Genomic DNA, 21,918 nt, shown 5'->3' with positions numbered 1-21,918 from the left:
TATTTCTAAAATGAGGGATTTGGACTAATTTAATGGTTTCCCACCATCAACAAATCATTTTTTTTCTTATTGATCACCCTGTCTATTAACTATCCTGAAAGAGGCAATGATTTTTTTATGTGAAGGCTCATCAGTCTGTACTTTTTTTCTGATAGAGTAAGGTATTAGGGGGGAGAATAGTTATTTTGGGCAGAACTATGGAACTTAGATAATGTTTAAGGAAATTCTAAGGCAGTAGTTTAGCATTTATTTCCTGCTTCTATGCTGCCATCTTGGCTCCGCCCCCCTAGATTTTATTTTAGTCTCAGCATATTTGACCTTAAGCATCATAGGAGTCATATAAAATTAGCCCAAGGTATATAAATTCCTAAAATGAACTTCATAATAATGATTCATTTGTTTCATAATCCTTTTCATAATTAATACAGGTTTAATTATGCTTCATTGCTACTGCTATTTAAGAATGGGACCCCTAAAACTTTTCTCAACTGACCAGACATTCATTTTTATGTTTATGTTCCTGATCAGTGTAAACCATCTCAGGGATATTATTTGTATTATGGAAGCTGCATCCTCATTATTTAAAAATATACAGACATATAAACATATATGTATGTATAGACTTTGCTATTCTAGAATAAACAAAATGGAACCCAGCCTTCATTTTACATTAATGGCAAGCCTAAATTGGTGAATGCTTTTAAAGAAATCAAATTTTATTCATTTTCAATACAATACATATAACAAAAGAAAATGAAATTGATGCAATTCAAATAAATTAAACAAACCCTGAGTGCCTACTGTATTCAAACTACTGAGCTAGGCTCTGGGGGAGGAGGGGAGAGAGACCAACAGACACATACACATACATACAGCCCTTTTACTGTGGAGCGGAAGTTAGAGGCATTTAACATGTATACAATTAAATAATTACAAAATAATTATAGGAGGTAGAAACCACTGATAACCAGGGCCATCAGGCAGGAAAGGTCATTCATACGAGGTAGTTAGAATTTGAGGTGAACTCTGAAAGTTAGATATTCTGAGAGAAAGACGTGTGACAGAAGGATCTTCAAGCCATAGTTTAACCTACTCAGAGGGATGGAGTCAGGAGGTAGAATTTTGTGTATGGGGAACAGCTAATATACTGACTTGGCTGAAATTGAGTGATTAAGGGATGAAATACTAAATAATACTAGAAAGGTAGTTAGGAGCCAAATTGTGGAGGAATTTAAATGCCAAGCTCAGGAGTTTGTATTCATCCTAGAGGAGTTATAACTTAGTAAATTAAGGTATATTTATAAAAACTGAGATTATATACTTTATAAAAGTCTTAAGTTATTTATTTCAGATTTTTATTTCACTAAAATCTTGAATACTGTACCTAGATTATTATAAATTTTAAATTTGTATGCTCTGATTAACAAAGTATTTTCTATGCTTGTCTTATATAAGAAATGAAAATTGGAAGGATGATATTTTATGTTGATCTTAGTAGCTTTGGATATAGCATAGTAATTTTTCTGAAAACTGTTTTTAAAAGTTTATGATCCTAACCCACAAAACTTAGTAGGGTTGATTTAAGCTTTATAAATAAATAATATGCTCAAGATAGTTTTTAAAATCATTCCTATTACATGAATCCTCATCGCAGACCTGCACAACTTGGCAGTAGGTAGGGGCCAAAATTAAAATAGGCTAAACATCTTTGGGCTGCAGATAGGTTAGACTAGAGACAGACAATGGTTGGTTGCTGTGGGTCACGTGATAAACAGGAGAGTGGCAACCCCACATTTTTCACTAACCACCTGCTCCTGGGCTGCAAATGGTGGGCGATATGTTGTACAGGCCTGCCTTACAGGATTTACATGGGTTGCTCTCAGGCTGGAATTAGTACAAGGCTTCAAAACTGCTAGACATATTAATATCATTGCTTCTAGATTTTAACCCATGCCAGTTATTGGAAGGATCCTTTTGTTTATTCTTGAATATTATTTATATATTGTTACCCTGAATTTTATCATTTCATTGCCTTTTAGCTTTTTAAAAAGTAAAAGATAAACTAATGCATGTATGAAAATGGTTCAATGACTGCTTGAAGGTTATAGGACTTATAAATGTTGTCTGTTTTATCCCAAGACATAGCTGAATTTATGAGTGAATGAAAATGAAACATAACTGTTTATTTACTTTAATCATGAATGAAGCAAAAAGCATTTATTAAGTGCTTACTGTGTACCAAGCACTATAAGTGCTAATCATTTTTTAAAAAGATGTTGACTTTCAATAATAAATATGCTATCTCCTTTATCCATTTGTACAGATATTTGAAGATGGAAGGAAAATGAATTTCACAAATAAGCTCCTTTAATGTATTAGCAAACAAAAATATTAAAAGCATATTCTTAGTTTAATTAAATCATAGTATCATAGATTTAGAGCTGGATGGACTGTTAGAGGCCTTCTAGTCTAACAACTCCAAAATATGCTAGAAAACACAGGGTGTTAGAGATGATCTCATCCAAGTCCCTCATTTTACATATGAAGAAACTGAGTCATAGAGAGGCTAAGTGACCTGCTCAAATCAAAGATGTGGTCAGTAGCAGAGCCAAGATTGACCCTGGGTCTCTGATGGAAAGTCCAGTGACTGACTTCTTAAAGTAAAACAAACAACAACCAAGAAGACTACACATATAATACATGACTACAACCTAAAACCTGTGCTAAGAAAAATGGATCTCTTTTTATAGGCTCAAATTTGTGTTTGTGCCTTCCCCCCCTTCCAACTCCCTTTCAGTAACTAGATCTAGTGCACCTATGATGTTCCGTGCCTTTCCTGACCAGACTTATGGAAAGTTAGCTAGAAAATATAAACTCAAACTAAAGTTGTTAGTAACTTCATATGCAATACCTCACCAGGGTATTTACTTTTTAAACATTTTTATTTAAAGTTTTGAGGGGCAGCTAGGTGGTGCAGTGAATAGAGCACTGGCCCTGGAGTCAGGAGGACCTGAGTTCAAATCTGGCCTCAGACACTTAACACACACACAAAAAACTAGCCGTGTGACCTTGGGCAAGTCACTTAACCCCAATTGCCCTCCAAAAAGCAAAATAAATAAAAATAAAGTTTTGAGTTCTAAATTCTATCCCTTCTTCCCTCTTCTCCCCTCCCTGCTCCCTGAGATAGTAAGAAATCAGATAGAGCTTATACATGTGCAATTGTGTAAAATGTTTATGTACAAGAAGACATTAGAATAGAAGAAAATAGAATAATAGAAGAAAAAATGAAAGAAATAAAGTGAAAAATAGCATACTCCAGGCTGTATTCAGTTAATATCAGTTCTTTCTCTGGAGGCAGATAGTATGTTTCATCATTGTCTTGGATCATTGTATTGCTGAGAATAGCTAAGTCATTCACAGTTCTTCATTGAACAATATTGCTGTTACTATCTAAAACCTTCTGGTTCTGTCACTTCCCTGTGCATCAGTTCTTATAAGTTTTTTCCAGGCTTTTCTGAAATCATTCTGCTTATCATTTGTTACAGCACAATCATATTCCCTTACAATCATATTCCACAACTTTTTTAGCCATTCCCCAATTGATGGACATCCCTTTGATTTCCAGTTGTTAACCACCACAAAAAGAGGTGCTATAAATATTTTTCTACAAATAGGTCCTTTTTTCCTTTTTTTTCTTTTTGATGTCTTTGAGATACAGACCTAACACTGGTATTGCTGGTTCAAAGTTTTATAGTCCTTTGGACATAGTTCCAAATTGCTCTCCAGAATGGTTGGATCAGTTCACAGCTCCACCAAGAGTGAATGAGTATCCCAGTTTTCCCAAATCCTCTCCAACATCCAGTATTTTCCATTTTTTTTGTCATATTAGCCACTCTGATCGGTGTGAGGTGGTATCTGAGTTGTTTTAATTTGCATTTCTCTGATTAATAGCAATTTAGAGCATTTTTTCATATGACTAGATAGTTTTGATTTCTTTGTCCGAAAGCTGACTATTCATATCCTTTGGCCATTTATTAATTGGGAAATGACTTGTATTTTTTATAAATTTGACTCAGTTTTCAATATATTTGAGAAATGAAGCCTTTATCAAAGATACTTCTTGCAAAAATGTTTTCCCAGTTTTCTGCTTTCCTTATAATTTTAGTTGCATTGGGGTTTTTTTGTGCAAATAATTTTTAATTTTATAAACCAAAGTTATCTGTTTTATATTTCGCAAGGTTCTCTGTATCTTCCTTTGTTTTAAATTCTCTACTTATCCAAAAATCTAGCATAAACTGTTCCATACTTTCTTAATTTGCTTATGGTATCACCCTTTATCTGTAAATCATCTACCCATTTTGACCTTATCTTCATACAGTGTGAGATGATGGTCTACACCTAGCTTCTACATACCATTTTCCAGTTTTCCTAGCAGGTTTTGTTAAATTATGAATTTTTGTTCCAAAAGCTTAGATCTTTGGGTTTATCATATACTAAACAATGGTCATTTACTGTAATGTGTCTCTAATCTTTTTCACTGATCCATCATTCTATTTCTTAACCAGTACCAGATTGTTTTGATAATTACCACTTTATAATACAGTTTGAGATGTGGTATGGCCAAACCACCTTCTTTCATATTTTTTTTTTATTGATTCCCTTGAGCTTATGTCCTTCCAGATGAATTTTGTTACTATTTTTTCTAGCTCTATAAAATAAATTTTTGATAGTTTGATATGAATAATTAGATTTTTAGGTAGAATTGTCATTTTTATTATATTGGCTTGACCTACCCGTGAACAATTAATATTTTTCCAATTGTTTAGATCTGATTTTATTTGTATGAAAAGTATTATGTTATTGTGTTCATATTTTCCTGGGTTTATCTTGTCAGGTAGACTCCCAAGTATTTTATATTGCTTATAGTCATTTTAAATGGAATTTCTTTGTCTGTCTCTTGCTCCTGGATTTTGTTGGTAATATATGGAAATGCTGGTGATTTATGTGGGTTTATTTTGTATCCGTTAAATTTTGGATATTTCCTTTAAAAGAAGGTACATTCATGCATCAATTCATGATCTAAAAAAAGGAATTTCAGGTAGTCCCGGAGCAGAGAGGTTTAGGTTTTTTATTGAGTGTGTCTCCTTCTTGTACTTACTCTCTTTAAACATAATACCAGCCATTAGGCAGTCAATCAGTAAGCATTTATTAAATGAAAAAAATGTACCAGACACTATGATAGAAATTGAAGATATAAAGACAGTTACTGCCTTCAAGGAACTTAAAGCTATGTATATATTGCATATGGTAGTAAATTTGCTTTTTTTTCTCTTGGTCTAGATTGTGGAAACTCTCTCCACCAATATAGATCCAAATTTTCTGTAACATTATAGTCTTAGAGACATACCTGGGGACCCTTAGAAGTTTACTTTCCCATGATCTCGCAACTACTTTATAGCACAGGTTAGAACCAAACCTGGGTCTTCCTGCCTCTGAATCTATCCTACTATGCCATACTTTTTTCCTTTAGATAGTCTAACCCAGAGCTTCATGTGTATGTAATATTGTCTAGTTCATCTTTTTGGTGTCCCAAATAAAGACTCTAAAACTGTCTCCGAAAGATGAGAATTCACCTTATTTTAAAGGTCTGTTCAGAAATATAGTCCATTTTGTTTTTGTGATTTATTCTAATGCTTAATATTCCTAACAAGAAATTCTTTCATATATATAATCTTCTTACTATAGTTGTGACTAATTTCTTGTTATAACCTCTGAGGAGATAAAAAATATATCACTCAACTTCATGTATGATGAAGGTATTGTACAAAATGAACTCTAAAGTCTCTTGTGGTTATGAAATTCTTTGATTATACGATTCAGCAATCCCTCATATACTTGATGATATGTCATCTTGTAGCCTTATCTTCCTTTTGATTAGACTATATTGGATATTATTTCACTTCACCTGGCCCTAATAGAAAGATGAATTGAAGTAAATAAGAAGATACTTTTGTACTGTGTAGGGGTACCTGAGAGAAATTATGCTTCATAAACCATGATTATTTTTAGAACAAATTGGCCATGGCATGGTTAATTAGTAGCTGATCTTTTTTAGTGTGTCTGTTCTTGTATCGATAGCAAATATGCTTAAAATTACTTAAACCACTTGTGGAGCAATCAGAATCAGATAATAAAATGACAAAAACGCTAAATTGGCCTGTTTTTCAGTTGTACTGAGCCAGCTGGTATCCATACAAACAGGGTGACACGCAGACTTGCCTAAAATACCCACCTAATGAAGGAATTGGATCAGATTTTTTCCTAAGGAAGTTTGACTTCTTTTTTTTTTGACCCTTTATTGCCCAGAGTTCTCCACTATACTTTTCTACTCTTATATAATTTAGAAACTGTTATTGGCAAATATATGGAATTCTTGATAATGGGGAGAATGTGCAAACTCAGTTTTGAAATAGGCATAGAGAAAATGAGCATGTGTAGAATATCTTGAACTCCTAATGGGGGTCAGAAGGATTTCATTCTCTTACCTACCAAAAGAGCTTTGTTAGCAGAGACCGAAGGGTTTCAGGGCCCCTAGTTTTCGTTCCTTTTTATGGACAGAGTTCAATTTTATATGTATCATTTAAAATTTTTTTTCATGCAGTCTTTACATATTAACAAACTATTGTGTAGTTGGTAAGACAGAAAAGAAATGTCTGTTTCTAGTGCTGAACAGTGCTGGATGTGAAAAAAAGCTTTAGATTTCAAATGATATAATACTTGAGGAATAGTTCAGTAAGTAATGCTAAAATATATTTTTTTCAAGTTTTCAAGAACATATCCTGACCTCCTCAACGAGATCTGAGTATACCAAAAAAGAGATTGACCTTGTCAAGCATTGTTACATTGTTTAGGAAAAACTAAATGAGTGAATGATGCCATTCATTTATTTTAGTACATTAGTTTACATTTCTACACTGTTACTGTAGATGCCAATGAATTAGGGCTAGAACTGATCAGGTGTAGAAGACAATGGGAAGGATAGCACTTAGGAAATTGTGCAGTGCTGTTAATGAACCTAACAGCTACCCCTCTGAAAACCCACTTTTTACCCAATTATTAATCAGACAAAACTGTGTGCTAGTGAATCTTGGAATAGAGCAATCTCCAAGGAATTAATATTGTGAAGTATTGTGAACTCCAGAGGCCATTGGAGAGGTGGGGGCAAGTTTACATGACTTTTATGTTTATTAAAGTATTCTATTCTTCAGTATTTGGAAAGATACTCAGAATATATGAAATCTTCAAAATCTTCATTCAGTTTTGAAACTTTGAAATTTTAATAAGTAAAATTTTAAGTAGATGCTAGGTAGAAACTATATAAAATGCATTTAAAAGCAAATTGAAATTCTTCTGAGGTAATATGAATTTCACTTTTAGTAGTCACAAGGCAAAGTGTTGTTTACAGTAGCTGTTTTTCATTTGTTGTAGAATCTTAAATGCTGTTTACAAATTATTTCTATGACAGATATAACCCAAGTTACCAAAGTTTAAAAGGACACAAGAACATTTTGAACTTGTCTAGTGTGTAATATTTAATATATGTACATATGTATACGTATACATATTCAATTCAACAAGTATACATAGAGCATATTTTAGGGATTAGATGAGAAATAAAGTTTGTATATAAAAAATCCTTATGTATCATTTTTTTGTGGGATGTCAAGACATATGTTGGTGAATTTGTCCAGGGGAATCCTGTAAAAAGTACAGGTTGAACTAGAACAGTGCTGTCAAACTCAAAAGAAATGGGCTTATGTGGAGGGATTCCTATGGGGTGCATATTGACTTAGTTTTGAAATGTAATATTATCTTTGTTTTATGGCATTTTAAATTTACTTTGTTAAGAATTTCTGAATTACCTTTAAATCCTTTTCAGGCTATTTTCAGGAGTGTTGTGGGTCAGTGAGGCTTTGGACAGCATTTGATGCTTCTGGACTAGATGACTTTTGAGGTTCTTCCTGATGAGATTCTGTGATTCTGATACTATATAACTTTTAAAATTTAAAGGGATACTTGACAATAAATTATCTTGTTAGAGTTAAGAAGAAATATTTGTTGATATATTATTATATATCAAGATATTCCCAGCAAGTTCTATGATTAGTGGAGTATGCATTTTGAGTTGTTTTTACATTAGTGATGATTTAGTCATGTTGTTTCACATGGTCCCCCTTGTGACCAGTGGTATACATGTACAAAAGAACTAGCTGAAATTAGGGTGTAGTCGTTGTATCAGATGGCTTAGAGTAGGAAGCTAGGCCAGGGGTTCATACCTTTAGCATTCTGGTGAATGAAGCCTATGGGGACCCCCTCTTTTCTTTTTTTTTGAAACTGCCTCGCTATCTTGCCAAGCTGGAAGTTCAGTGGCCACTCACAAGCCAACCTCAGTGATTCATCTTTGACCAGCATAGGGCTGACTGGTAGAGTAAGGTCAAGAGAGGTGTGAGGCAGTAGTAGTGAGGATACAGGTAGAGTAGAGACTTTGGCCAAGTGGCAGACTTTCCTCTATGACACATGCGGGGGAACACTAAAAGGTTTAGAAAGAGAATTTCCATTTAAATAGTTTAAATTAGGAGGTGAGATGATCTGCTAAGTCATTTGAGTTGGAGGCTTTGAATAAAAGAAAAAGGTTTGAGTTAACTCCAAAGTGGTCTCTTTCTCTTCTGAAACTCTCTTATAGAATTTCATATTTTTTTTGTGGTACCTGAAAGAAAATCCTAAGACAGTAACTAGACAACAGAAGGAGGGAGGTATCTCAAACACACTCAACTTGGTTTTCCTCTAGTACTTTTCTATACAGTGACCTAACAGAGAAGGGATGGGTTTAATTTGCAAGAGTGAGACACATTTTTGGATATGGTCAGTGTAAATGTGGAGCTTTGTTTTGCTTTTCTTTTTCTTTTTCCCATTAGAGATGGTGCAGGAGGGAGAAAAAATTAAAGCTTTTTAATTGAAAATATTTATATAAAAAATGAAAACAAAATAAAAGGAAATACATTTTCTGATTGGCTACAATTTTGGGATAATAAGACATTTTCATTAACAGAATATAGAAATGCATTGAAGTAAAACATTTTCATCATTAAACTCCTGCTTTAACAATATATATGATATATGATACAAACAAAGCAGGCTATAGGTAATATATAGAGACAATTAGAACAGGATATCAGTGATACCTAAGAAGACGGTTAACTATAGAAAAAGACATCTATTCCAACAACATGCAGGGAATTCTTTGCAGATGGCAGGGATGGAATAAGCCTTTATATTGTACCTACTATGTGCCAGTCACTATGCCAAGTACTTTTACAAATAATATCTCATTTGATCCTCACAACAACTCTGTGAAGTAGGTGCTATTACTATATCTATTTAAAGTGACTGGAATTGAGGTAAAAAGACTTTAAGTTGACTTGCTTAGGGTCACAGAGCTAATAAATGTCAGAGGCCAGATTTGAACTCACAAAGATGAGTCCTCCTGACTCCAGGCCCAGTGTTCCATTCACTGTGTCATATTTTCTTTCTATAAAGTAGATATACACTGTTATACATTTTTGCTTATTTAGCAAACTACATACATGATTGCATAAAGCCAAGATAAAGTTACTTAGGTTCAAAGTTAATTAAGCTTCATTCCAATTATATTTGTTTGTGTGTTTTATCTCTTCTATCAAAGTATATGGTTCTTAAGGACCAGGACCTTATCTAATCTGTCTTTGTAGCCCCCAAATGTCTAGCCTTTTAAGTAATCACTTGATAAGGGATGGGGATCACTAGACTTATGATTTCATTAGTAGCCCAACCTGCTGAATCAGGAAACTCCATCTACCCGTGGTGATGGACATTTTCTGTGTAGGTCTTAGAGATTTGCCTAAAGTTGTCTTGTCAAACTCAAGTAGATTCTGGACCATGGAATAGTACATAAGGATCCCTTCAGGCCACATAAAACTGCATATTAGCACTGTCTATGATATATTGTATTTTTCTTTATTTTGTTAAATATTTCCCAATTACCTTTTAATCGGTTTCCCTTCCCCTTCCCCCAGGCAAGAGTGTTGAGGCTACATGACCATTGTATTTGACACCTCTGTCCTAGAGCACTAAGAGGTTTAAGTGACTTGCTCAGGCTTACATGGCCAGGATGTGTTAGAGGTAAGATGACCCTAGGCAAGTCTTCTGGGTTTAGATACCAGTTCTCTGTCCATCAATCTACACTACCTCTAAGTTGCTTGTTATTATTTTTAAATAAATGAATGATTGAATAAAATTATTGCATGGTAAAAATAGATTCTTGTGCCTACTTGTTTTGTTTTTATGGATATTAGAATGTTTCTTCTTTTAAGACACTATGTTTAAATTAGTATATTCAATAGTGTATCAGATTATGTGAGTAATATTCTCTTCTGAAAGGATAAATTCTTTTTGGGGATAGAAGATTTTGTTAACATGAAAATTTCTAGAAAATTATTTTAATAGGTTGGCATGATTGAATGAATCCTAGACATTATTCATACACTTTATTCTTATTTCAGGCAATAAGGAACATGTTTGTTTTTAATCCCTTTTAACTATGCCTTACAATACCACTAGACATTTAATAATCTAATTGTAATCAACTTTTGGGAATCATATAATTATTTAACAAAGGGTTCAACCTTAGTGGACTAGCCAGTTTAATAAACCCATTATAACAGTAGGTAATTAATGTAGATTTTCTATACTGATATTCCATTTGAAGACTGGTTGTCTACCCCAGCCCACAAAGCAAGTTCAGATAGCATAAGTTGGGGAAAGGTGTGATTCTGGGGTTTTAGAACAAAATAGAATTCTCTGTTTGAATTGGTAAGAACTTTATACACAGTGCTTTTAGTTTGCAGGCTAAGACAATATTTTATCAGGCCATTGTGGCTTTAGGGAATAATCATAGAATTTTAGAGCTTTAAGAGATCTTAGAGATAATTTGTCTTAGCATCTCTCTCCCTCCATTTAAAAAAAACAGATGAATTTAAGATACATTTGAGGATAAGGATATCCATTTCATTCTAATACAGATTTTATTTTATTTTTAAAAATGAATTAATTCATTTATTTTTAGTTTTCAGAATTCATTTCTATAAGATTTTGAGTTCAGAATTTTCTCCCCATCTTTCCCCCCCATCCCAAGATGGTGTGCATTCTGATTGCCCCTTCCCTCAGTCTGCCCTCCCTTCTATCATCCCTACCCCCCATCCTCTTTCCCCTTATTTTCTTGTAGGGCAAGATAAATTTCTCTACCCTATTGCCTGTATGTCTTATTTCCCAGTTGCATGTAAAAACAATTTTTAACATTTGTTTTTAAAACTTTGAGTTACAAATTTTCTCCCTTTTTCACTCCCCACCCACCCTCATTGAGAAGGTAAACAATTCAATATAGGTTATATATGTGTAGTTATGCAAAAAATTTCCATAATAGTCATGTTGTGAAAGACTATATTTCCCTCCATTCTATCCTTCCCCCCACTTATTCTATTTTCTCCTTTAATCCTGTCCCTTTTCAAAAAAGTGTTTGCTTCTGACTACCCCCTCCCCAAATCTGCCTTCCCTTCTATCATCTACCCCCTGCCCTTTATCTCCTTCCCCCTTACTTTCCTGTATGGTAAGATACCCAATTGAGTATGTATGTTATTCCTTCCTTAAGCCAAATTCAGAGTAAGAGAGTAAGGTTCACTCATTCCCTCTCATCTCCCCCCTCTTTCTCTCCATTGTGAAATCTTTTTCTTGCCTCTTTTATGTGAGATAACTTACCCCATTCTATTTCTTCCTTTCTCCTTCTCCAAATATATTTCTCTCTTTCCCCTTAATTTTATTTTTAGATATCATTACTTCATATTCAACTCACCCTGTGCTGTCTGTCTGTCTGTCTGTCTATCTATCTATCTATCTATCTATCTATCTATCTATCTATCTATCTATCTATCTATCCATCTGTCCAGCCAAATACTTGATTTTCTACTTATCTGTTTCCTCTAACTACTCTAATACTGAGAAAGGTCTTATGAGTTATAAATATATTTCCAAGTAAGAATATAAACAGTTCAACTTTAATAAGCCCTTTATGATTTCTCTTTCCTGTGTACCTTTTTCATGCTTCTCTTGTGTCATATATTTGAAAATCAAATTTTCTAATTAGCTCTGGTCTTTTCATCAAGAATGCTTGAAAGTCCTCTATTTCATTGAATGTCCATTTTTACTCCTGAAGTGTTTTGTTGGATAGGTGATTGTTGGTTTTAATCCTAGTGCCTCTGTCTTCTGGAATATCATATTCCAAGTCCTTCAATCCCTTAATGTAGAAGTTGCTAGGTCTTATGTTATCCTGATTGTATTTCCACAATACTCAAATTGTTTCTTCCTGGCTGCTTGCGGTATTTTCTCCTTGACCTGGGAACTCTGGATTTTGGCTACAATATTCCTAGGAGTTTTCCTTTTGAGGTATCTTTTAAAAAAATTTTATTTATTTATTTTTAGTTTTCAACATTCATTCATTTCTTTTCTTTTCTTTTTTTTTTTTTTTGCTTTTTTGGAGGGCAATTGGGGTTAAGTGACTTGTCAAAGGTCACACAGCTAGTTTTTGTGTTAAGTGTCTGAGGCTGGATTTGAACTCAGGTCCTCCTGACTCCAGGGCCAATGCTCTATTCACTGTGCCACCTAGCCGCCCCCACAACATTCATTTCCACAAGATTTTGAGTTATACTATTTTCTCTCCGTCTTTCCCCTACCCCCACCCCCAAATAGCAAGCCTACAGAATACCCCTTCCAATCTGTTCTCTCTTATAATCTTCCCCATCACCCCCTAACTTTCTAGTAGGGCAAGATGGATTTCTATACCCCAGTGCCTATATATCTTATTTCCCAGTTGCATGTAAGAAATAAATTTTTTTAAACATTTGTTTTTATAACTTTGAGTTCCAGATTTTTTCGCTTCTTCCATCCTTACCCACCCCAACTGGGAGGACAAGCAATTCAATATAGGTTCTATATGTGTAGTTACCCAAATCATTTCCATAGTAGTTATATTGTGAAAGACTATATTTCCCTCCATCCTATCCCATCCCTCACTTATTCTGTTTTCTCCTTTGACCCTATCCCTTTTCAAAAATGTTTGCTTCTAATTGCCATCTGCCCCAATCTGCCCTCCTTTCTATCATCCCCCCTCTCTTATTCCCTACCCCTTATTTTCCTGTAGACTAAGATACCCAATTGAGTGTGTATGTTATTCCCTCCTTAAGCCAAATTCAGTGAGAACAAGGTTGTCCCATTCCATTTCACCTTCCTGCTCTTCCCCTCCATTGTAACAGTTTTTTTCTCCCTTCTTTTATATTTTAATTATATAATTAAATTTATAATTTACTCTAATATAGCTCTCCTTTTCTCCTTCTACCAATAAATTCCTCTCTCACATCTTAATTTTGTTTTTTAGATATTATCCCTTCATATTCAACTCCTCCTGTATATTCTGTGTATACATGAACATACATATGCCTACACTCACACATATATTTGTATATACATATACCTTCCTATACATACATATATATGTGTATACACATATATATTCCCTTCAACTATCCTCATACTAAAAAAAATCTTAAGCAATTATTGTTTTTTCCATGTAGGAATGTAAATAGTTCAACTTTAATAAGTTCCTTGTGATTTCTTTTTCCTGTTTACCTTCTCATGCTTCTCTTGCTTCTTGTATTTGAAAGTCAGATTTTCTGTTCAGCTCTGTTTTTTTCATCAAGAATGCTCAAAACTCCTCTATTTCATTGAATGACCATATTTTCCCCTCTAGCATTATACTCAGTTTTGCTGAGTAGGTGATTCTTGGTTTTAGTCCTAGCTTCTCTGGCCACCAGAATATCATATTCCAAACCCTTCGATCCCTTAATGTAGAAGCTTCTAGGTCTTGTGTTATCCTGATTGTGTTTCCACAATACTCAAATTGTTTCTTCCTGACTGCTTGCAGTATTTGCTCTTTGACCTGGGAACTCTGGCATTTGGCTATAATATTCCTAGGAGTTTTCTTTTTGGGATCTTTTTCAAGAGGCAATGGGTGAATTCTTTCAATTTCTATTTTGCCCTCTGGTTCTAGAACATCAGGGCAATTTTTCTTGATAATTTCTTGAAAAATGGTGTCTAGGTTTGTTTTTGTTTTTTTTATCGTGGTTTTCAGGCAGTCCAATAATTTTTAAATTATCTCTCCTGGATCTATTTTCCAGGTCAGTGTTTTTTTCCAATGAGACATTTTACATTGCCTTCTATTTTTTCATTTGTTTGGATCTGTTTTATAGTATCTTGATTTCTCATAAAGTCATTAGCTTCTAATTGCTCCAATCTAATTTTGAAGGAATTATTCTCTTCAATGAGTTTTTGAAATTCCTTTTCTCTCTGGCAAATTCTGATTTTTAAGGCATTCTCCTCATGGGCTCTTTGGACCTCTTTTGCCATTTGAGTTGGTCTGTTTTTTAAGGTGTTATTTTCTTCAGTATATTTTTAGGTCTCTTTTAGCCAGCTGTTGACTTGCTTTACATGATTTTCTTGCATCATTCTCATTTCTCTTTTTGTCCCCAAAAGAGGATTGTATGGTCTGTTTGCTCATATTGCCAGCCAGTTACTTTTTTGAGCTCTTTGCCATGATAGAACTCTGCTTCCAGAATGGAGAGAGCTTTGTCCCAAATTGCTGGGGGTTTTGCAGCTGCCAGAGCCATTAGGAGGGCACCCTCCTTATGGCTCCTGCAAGCTCTGGCTCACTGGCCACACATCTCAGGAGCACCACTCAAGACCACAATCCAGATCCAAGCAGGTTAAAGCAAGAGTGATTACCCTCTGAATGGTTGCTTGGTCCCCCTACAATTGTCAGGCCAGGAACTCCTGAGGCAGCCATGGGGCAGTGTCTGCACAGCCATTGCACCTCGGTTGCTTCTCGCCCTGGGGGGCAGGGGCCAGACTATGCTCTTCTATCCCCTCCGTTCCAACAGAGTTCCACGCAGACCTTTTACTTTGTCTTTAGCATTTATGGGTTGAGGAGTCTGGAAACTGCAACAGCTGCTGGTGATTCATTCTCCTGAAGTCTGCTCAGGCCACTGCTAGTCAGGGCTCCCCTGGGGCCAGAACCATGCGGCTCACGCGGGACTGCTCTAGGCTTCCGGCATGCTTTGATAGACCATTCCTATTGGCCTTCCAGGTTGCCTTCAGTGGGAGATTTGTTTCTGTCTGTCTCTTTGCGGGGTCTGTAGTTCTAATGTTTGTTTAGAGTCATTTTTTATATGTATTGGAAGTGATTGGAACAGGAGCTCATGCCACGTTTGTGCATCTACTCTGCCATCTTGGTTCCCCTTCCCCCCCAGGTCTCTTTTAAGAGATGATTGGTGGATATCAACAATTTCTATTTTACCCTCTGGTTCTAGAATATCAGAGCAGCTTTCCTTGATAATTTCTTGAAAGATGATATCTAGGCTCTTTTTTTGATCATGGCTTTCAGGTAGTCCAATAATTTTTAAATTATCTCTTTTGGAACTGTATTCCAGGTCAGTGGTTTTTCCAATGAGATAGTTTACATTGTCTTCTCCTTTTTTCATTCTTTTGGTTCTGTTTTATAATTTTGTGATTTCTCATAAAGCCATTAGCTTCCATTTGCTCCCTTCTAATTTTTGAAGGAATTATTTTCTTCAGTGAACTTTTGGACCTCCTTTTCCATTTAGCCAATTCTACTTTTTAAGGCATTCTTCTCCTCCTTGGCTTTTTGGACCTCTTTTGCCATTTGGGTTAGTCTATTTTTTAAGGTGTTATTTTTATTCACTATTTTTTTGAGTCTATTTTAGCAGGCTGTTGACTCTTTTTCGTGATTTTCTTGCATCACTCTCATTTCTCTTCCCAGTTTTTCCTCTACTTCTCTTACTTGGTTTTCAAAATCCTTTTTGAGCTTTTCCATGGCCTGAGGCTAATTCATGTTTTTCTTGGAAGGTTTTGATGTAGCAGCTTTGACTTTGTTGTCTTCTTCTGGTTGTATGTTTTGTTCTTCTTTGTCACCAAAGTAAGAATTATAGTCTAACTTTTTTTTTACACTATTTATTAATCTTCCCAGCCAAATACTTGATCTTCTAACTCCTTGTCAAGGCAGGACTCTCCTTCCAGTGTGCGTGGGTGTGGGTGTACTGTCCAAGGCTTCTGAGATTTTGTATCAGCAGCTGGATCCCCCACAGTCTGTGGGCCCAGAGCACCAGAAGCAGCCAGTACTGCTGCTGTTGCTGCTGCTACTGCCACCACCTCTGCCACCTCTGCAGCCATGGGGCTGGGGCCGAGCTGCATACTCCTCTTTCACCAGGTCCCACTGCCCTTCCATGCTGTTTTTGGCTTTTGTGGGTTAGGAAGTCTGGAAATCACTATAGCTGCCGGTGATCCAGTTCCCTGAAACCTGCTCTGACCTTGTTACACCCAGTGCAGCCCACACTGGATTGTACTCTGCTTCCACCTCAGTGAGATTTGATATACCCCTCCTGTTGGTCTTCTAGGCTGTTGGGCTGGAGATGTGTTTTACTCTGTCATTTTGTGGGTTCTGCAGCTCTAGAATTTATTGAGAGTCATTTTTTACAGGTATTTGGAGGGATTTAGTGGCAAGCTCAAGCAAGTCACTGCATTTGCTCTGCCATCTTGGCTCTCTAATACCAATTTTAAAGTAACTACTATGCACAAAGAACATTTATTAAATAAATTTAAATTTAGAGCATTTATTAAGCAATTACTGTATTTGTATGTGTCACACACACATACACACACACACACACACGCACGCACACACACACAAAGAGACAGTATGCTTTAGAGAAGAGCTGGGCTCAAGGGGCCAGAAGCAGGTGAGTTTAAGTCCCAGAACTGGAATATACTGTGTTTATGATTCTGGGCAAGTCACTTATCTCTCATTGTCCCAGGAAATTTTCTAAGATGGTGAGTTGCAAAAAAGCATTGGTAGATGCTTGAGACTTCCCTATACCAAGATAATCCTAGGTCCAGTCCCTATAGTCTCTATGTGCAAAGCATCATGGAGGGCAGATACTTTGCTTTATCCCCAAAACAAAGTGTGAATTGGTGACCTCTGGGGGTGTCTCTAAGACCCTTTTTAGAGGGCCTGTAAGGTCAAAATTAATTACATATTATCACTAAGACATTTTAATTTCTAATATAGTAAATATTTATAGATATAACTCATATATTTTTTAAAGCGCTCTTTGTGGGGCTCCTTAATAATTTTTTAAGAGAAAAGCGGTTCTGAGATCAAAACATATGAGAACTTGGGGCGGCCAGGTAGTACAGCGAGTAAGAATACCGGCCCCAGAGTCGGGATGACTTGGGATCAAATCCAGGCTCAAACACTTAGCACCCACCCAGAAACACCTGGCTGTGTAACCTTGAGCAAGTTACTTAACCCCAATTGTTTAAAAAAAAAAATGAGAACTGCATTAAGGACAAAACCCAAAATTAATCCTTGGCCCCAAGGAGCTTAAGATCTAGAGCAGTGATTCTTAATCCTTTCTGTATCAGGGACTCCTTTGGCAGTCTGCTTAAAGACCCCTTCTCAGAATAATGTTACATTACCTACATTGTAATAGAAGGAAATGCTAAATTTCAGTTAGGGATAAATTAAAATAATGTCAGTTTTTCCCATCCAAGTGCATGGACTTCAGGTTAAAATCTGTTTTACTAGAGGGATTCAGCATATATAAAAATATGTACATGATCATTTGAGAAGGAGGAAGAGAACTCTAACAACTATTTGGCTCAATTAAAGGCCTTCTAAAGGGAGATGGAACCTTCATCTGAGCTTGGAAGCAAACTAGAGGTTCTGAGAAAAGGTAAGGAATGAGCACAATTGAGGGACAGGCAAAAGCCTGTTCATAGGCACAGAGATGGAGGTGAGTACAGAGGGCAGTAAGAAGACTAGTGTGGCTGGCATGGAGAATGTATAGAAGAATGTGAAATAGGCCTGGAAATGTAGACAGGAGCCAGATTATGAAGGGTTTTCAATACCAAGCTGATGATTGTGCATTTTATCCCCAAAGCAATAGGGGGCACCTGAAAGGTTCTTAAACAGAACAGTGATTTGCTAAGACTCAAGCTTTAGGGAGATTATTTTGGCAGTGTTTTGGAGGATGGATGTAAGAGATGTCATAGAAGTAAAACTAACAAGACTTGGCAAGTAATTGATTATGGAGGATAAGGAAGGATGAGTAAAGAATGTCTCAGATGTTTCAAACCTTTATGGCTGCAAGGGTTCTGTGTCTTGAAAAGCCATAGGGGAATTAGAAAGGAAAATTTTTTAGGGAGGAATATAATGAGTTGCATTTTGGACTTATAGAATGTTTGACATACCTACAGGATATGGAGGTGGATTGTGTGGTTCAGCAGATACTTGGTGACGTAGAAATGGAGCTTAGGAAAAAGTGGGATCGATCTATGGATGTAGGAGTCATCTGCATAGAGATGATGCTTGTAGGAGAATGTAGAGAGGAGAAAAGAAGAGGCCCAGGACAGTCATTTGAGGTGGCCATGCTTAGGAAATGGTTAGGAATTTGTGTCATGAAAACCCAGAAAAAAGGGAGTATTAATGAGGAGGGGATTGTCAGCAATGTCAAATACCACAGAGAGTTCAAGAAGGATCAGAAATAAGAATAGGCCAGGAGATTTTTGGTCACACAGGCAGTTAGTGTCAGAATCAGGACTGGGTCTTGTGACTTACATTATAATGGTCTTTATTATTTCATGGCCTATTCATATATTGTGATGGGAAATAATTTAATTAAATTAAAACTACAAGACTTCCCTCTTAATTGAGGTTTATTGCTTCACTGGTATCACAGCTAATTCAACCTACCACATTCTCAGTCCTGGCACCAAACTATGTGTCTTCTTCAGCAAGTTCTTGCTAGGACTAAGAAAGTACCACTTATTGTGCTTGGCTTCTAGTAATGTGTGCAGATATGGGAGAAGTGTGGAAATGCTCTGCATTTTCCGCTAAGCCAAAATATATTTTGTTCTTCTCTCTTAGATACAGCTAACTGGTTGCTCTATAGAAAGGTAACAAGTGTTCATGTCTATTTTCATTTTGTGTGACTCCTGTTGATAAAAATCATGTGTCCTCTTGTTATCCTTAAGTAGTATGTCCTTTTAAAAAATCATGACATACAGGTATGTGATGTGAATCAGTCTGGCAAGCTGTAGGGATCTTTTGCTTTTTCAATTGGCATTTTTCTTATTACATTTGCACAAAGTTGCAGTTGGGAAAAAAAATACAATTGCCAAGCAAAGTCTGTAAAAAGTTGGTGTGATACATGCTGGGAACTTAGGCATCTGAAATGTGTCTTGGAAGAGCCTTTCCCAAGTCCTGAAGGCAGAAAAAAGTTGGGTTTAATTATATTACTTTTTTTTTGGTCTTTTGGAGGGGGGAAGGCAAGGCAGTTGGGGTTAAGTGACTTGCTCAAGGTCATGCAGCTAGTAAGTGTTAAGTGTCGGAGGCTGGATTTGAACTCAGGTCCTCTTGACTCCAGGACTGGTTCTTTATTCACTGCACCACCTAGCTGTCCCAATTATATTACTTTTAATGCTTTATTGAATTTACTGCCATGATCCCTTAAGTATCCACTCTTAAAAAAAATTTAAACAACCATTTTTTAATAATCATTTTAAAAAATTTATTTTTTAAAAACTGAGCCTCCTTGTCTCATCCAGGCCGGAAGTGCATTGGCTTCTCGCTTACCTAGTCCTGTTTTGATTGACCTGGACACTTTGACTTGCCTCTTTTTTTACTTGGGCCAGTTTGCCCTTCCTTGGGCAACCTTGTGGCCTTCTACTCCTGGGGATTTATTATATTAATTCCAAATTTAGCATGGAACCCCATTTGAATTAGCCCACTGCAGCCCTGAACTCCTGAACTCGAGATCCTCCAGCCTCAGCCTCCCCAGTACCTGAGATTATAGGTTCATGCCATCATGCCTGACCTGCCTGTGATTCTTAAGTAAAAAAGGGGGGAAAAACACCTAGCATACTTCCACCACCAATAACTAGTCAAAATTGGTGCCTGTTTAGATTCTGAGTCCCTCTCAGAATACTCCCAGGATGTTCCATATAGTCTATAGGCAAAGGCTTACCCATGTGTGTTTCAGTCTAACATATTCATAAAAATAGATAAAAAATTACTATTACTGTGGCCAAGGTATAATTTATAGATGTAAAGAACTTTGTAAGATTTAGGTATTATCAATTCCATCTTTTACGCAGTTAATTGAAAAAAATTTTTTTTAAAAGAACAGTAATAAAGTTTTTTTTTGTTATGGAGAAGCATAATTCATTTTTCAAAGCTTAGTAAACAATAACATCTGTGTATAAATGAAACATTTTACGTGTGAGATAAATATACAGTTTTTGTATTTAAGTTTGCTGGTACCTTTTAAAGTTTTTAAAGACAAGACTTAAATAGGGCTAATTTACAAATACATTTGTATTTTTACTGTAAATATATGTATTCATATGTGTATATATACATATATGCATATATTTATAGTTCCATCCTCCTTCTGCCTCCCATTTTAGGAAAAAGTTGATTTCCAGTATCCATAGAAAACAGAACACTTTGTTTTTCCAAAGTCACATTTAAATGACTGAAAGGATTAGTAAATCAGATAGAAATCCACCATAAATGATAGTCCAGATTACCTAATAATAAAGACTCTGAAGGATGGGTAAGACAGGTTGACATTGAATCTCCTCATGGGTGCTTTTGGACCCATAGCTGCCTATTTATCAGTGTGGGGAAATATGCACCTGTGGGGGTGGGAGAGAGGCTTATACCAACATTATTTTAACTCTAGTATGTAGAACTGTCAGGAAAAATTGATGGAGGAGACAAACTGAAGAAAACACTTTCTGTTTTGCTTTTGTGGAAAATGTATTTAGAAACATCAATTTTTTTTCCTTCTAGTGAAAAAAAAAGGCATGGGGGGAAGGCAAAAGGGGTGTGACTTGGTTGCAGACCTTTATTCTAAATAACCTTGTCTTACTAGGGATTGGTAGATTTCTTTACTTGTGGGATTTATTTCTGTCCTTGTAACACTATGTACTTTATGCATTGCACCTGTTCAAGCATAAGCACAGAGCATTATTTTAACTGTAGAGAGAGACGCTTTGATTGAGGACCCAGAACTGTTATGTTACCTACCTAAGAAAATGTAATTAGATTTTTACTTATAATTTTATACATTGTCTTTGTTTACCGAGTAACATTTTTTCTTTGTTGTTTTGCATTATATAAGAGATAAGTCTTGTTATTGTATAAAGAATGTTTCTTATGTAGCCTTCTTTAGGAATGCTGTGACTTTAAAATCATTATTGGGCTTTTATCAAAGCATATTTGTTGACATTCTCTCACATTTTTTATGCTGTATGATTACAAGTCAAATTGCCTATGCATTTACCATTTCTTGATAATATTAAAAAATGTATTTATGGTAATTACATGTACTGTATGCCAGAGCTGAAACAATGCATTCTTCATCATGGAGCATAAATAAAAAAAGGTGGAGCCAGCTGCTGTTAAACTGTTTATTTGCAAGCAGTAATGATATAGAGAATATACCTTTTTACTCTGTTAGTCTGGCAGTACTGAACCTGTTGCTGCATCAGACGAGTTGCATTTTGCTAGATAGGGGAAGGAGGGCTGTCTGCTGTCTGGTAGGAGGGCTTTGTCTGCTTCTCTCTCTCTCTCTCTCTCTCTCTCTCTCTCTCTCTCTCTCTCTCTCTTCCTTTCTCTCTCTCCCTCTCTCCCTC

At 35.8% G+C, this 21,918-nt stretch overlaps 1 protein-coding gene across 39 annotated transcripts in view; it reads left to right on the top strand.

Moving 5' to 3' along the window:
- The window catches only part of ZBTB20 (zinc finger and BTB domain containing 20), a 1,019,756-nt gene that overhangs the window by 48,747 nt on the left and 949,091 nt on the right, over nucleotides 1-21,918 (top strand). For 5 of the 39 annotated variants that reach the window (XM_069069952.1, XM_069069953.1, XM_069069921.1 and 2 more), the window contains exon 1: nucleotides 21,903-21,918. This exon is cut by the window's right edge and continues 160 nt beyond it. The exons of the other annotated variants lie outside the window; for them this stretch is intronic. The gene's annotated coding sequence lies outside the window, so the exon portion shown is untranslated. Of the gene's footprint in view, nucleotides 1-21,902 lie in introns of those variants that run through there. 39 annotated transcript variants of the gene reach the window in all.

Source organism: Petaurus breviceps, unplaced genomic scaffold, assembly GCF_028583685.1.
Source record: "Petaurus breviceps papuanus isolate PSGF00001 unplaced genomic scaffold, PetGlider_PUasm1.0 90792, whole genome shotgun sequence".
Lineage (NCBI taxonomy): Eukaryota > Metazoa > Chordata > Mammalia > Diprotodontia > Petauridae > Petaurus > Petaurus breviceps.
Note: the sequence above shows the minus strand (reverse complement) of the source record. Positions and strands in the feature narration are given on the sequence as shown.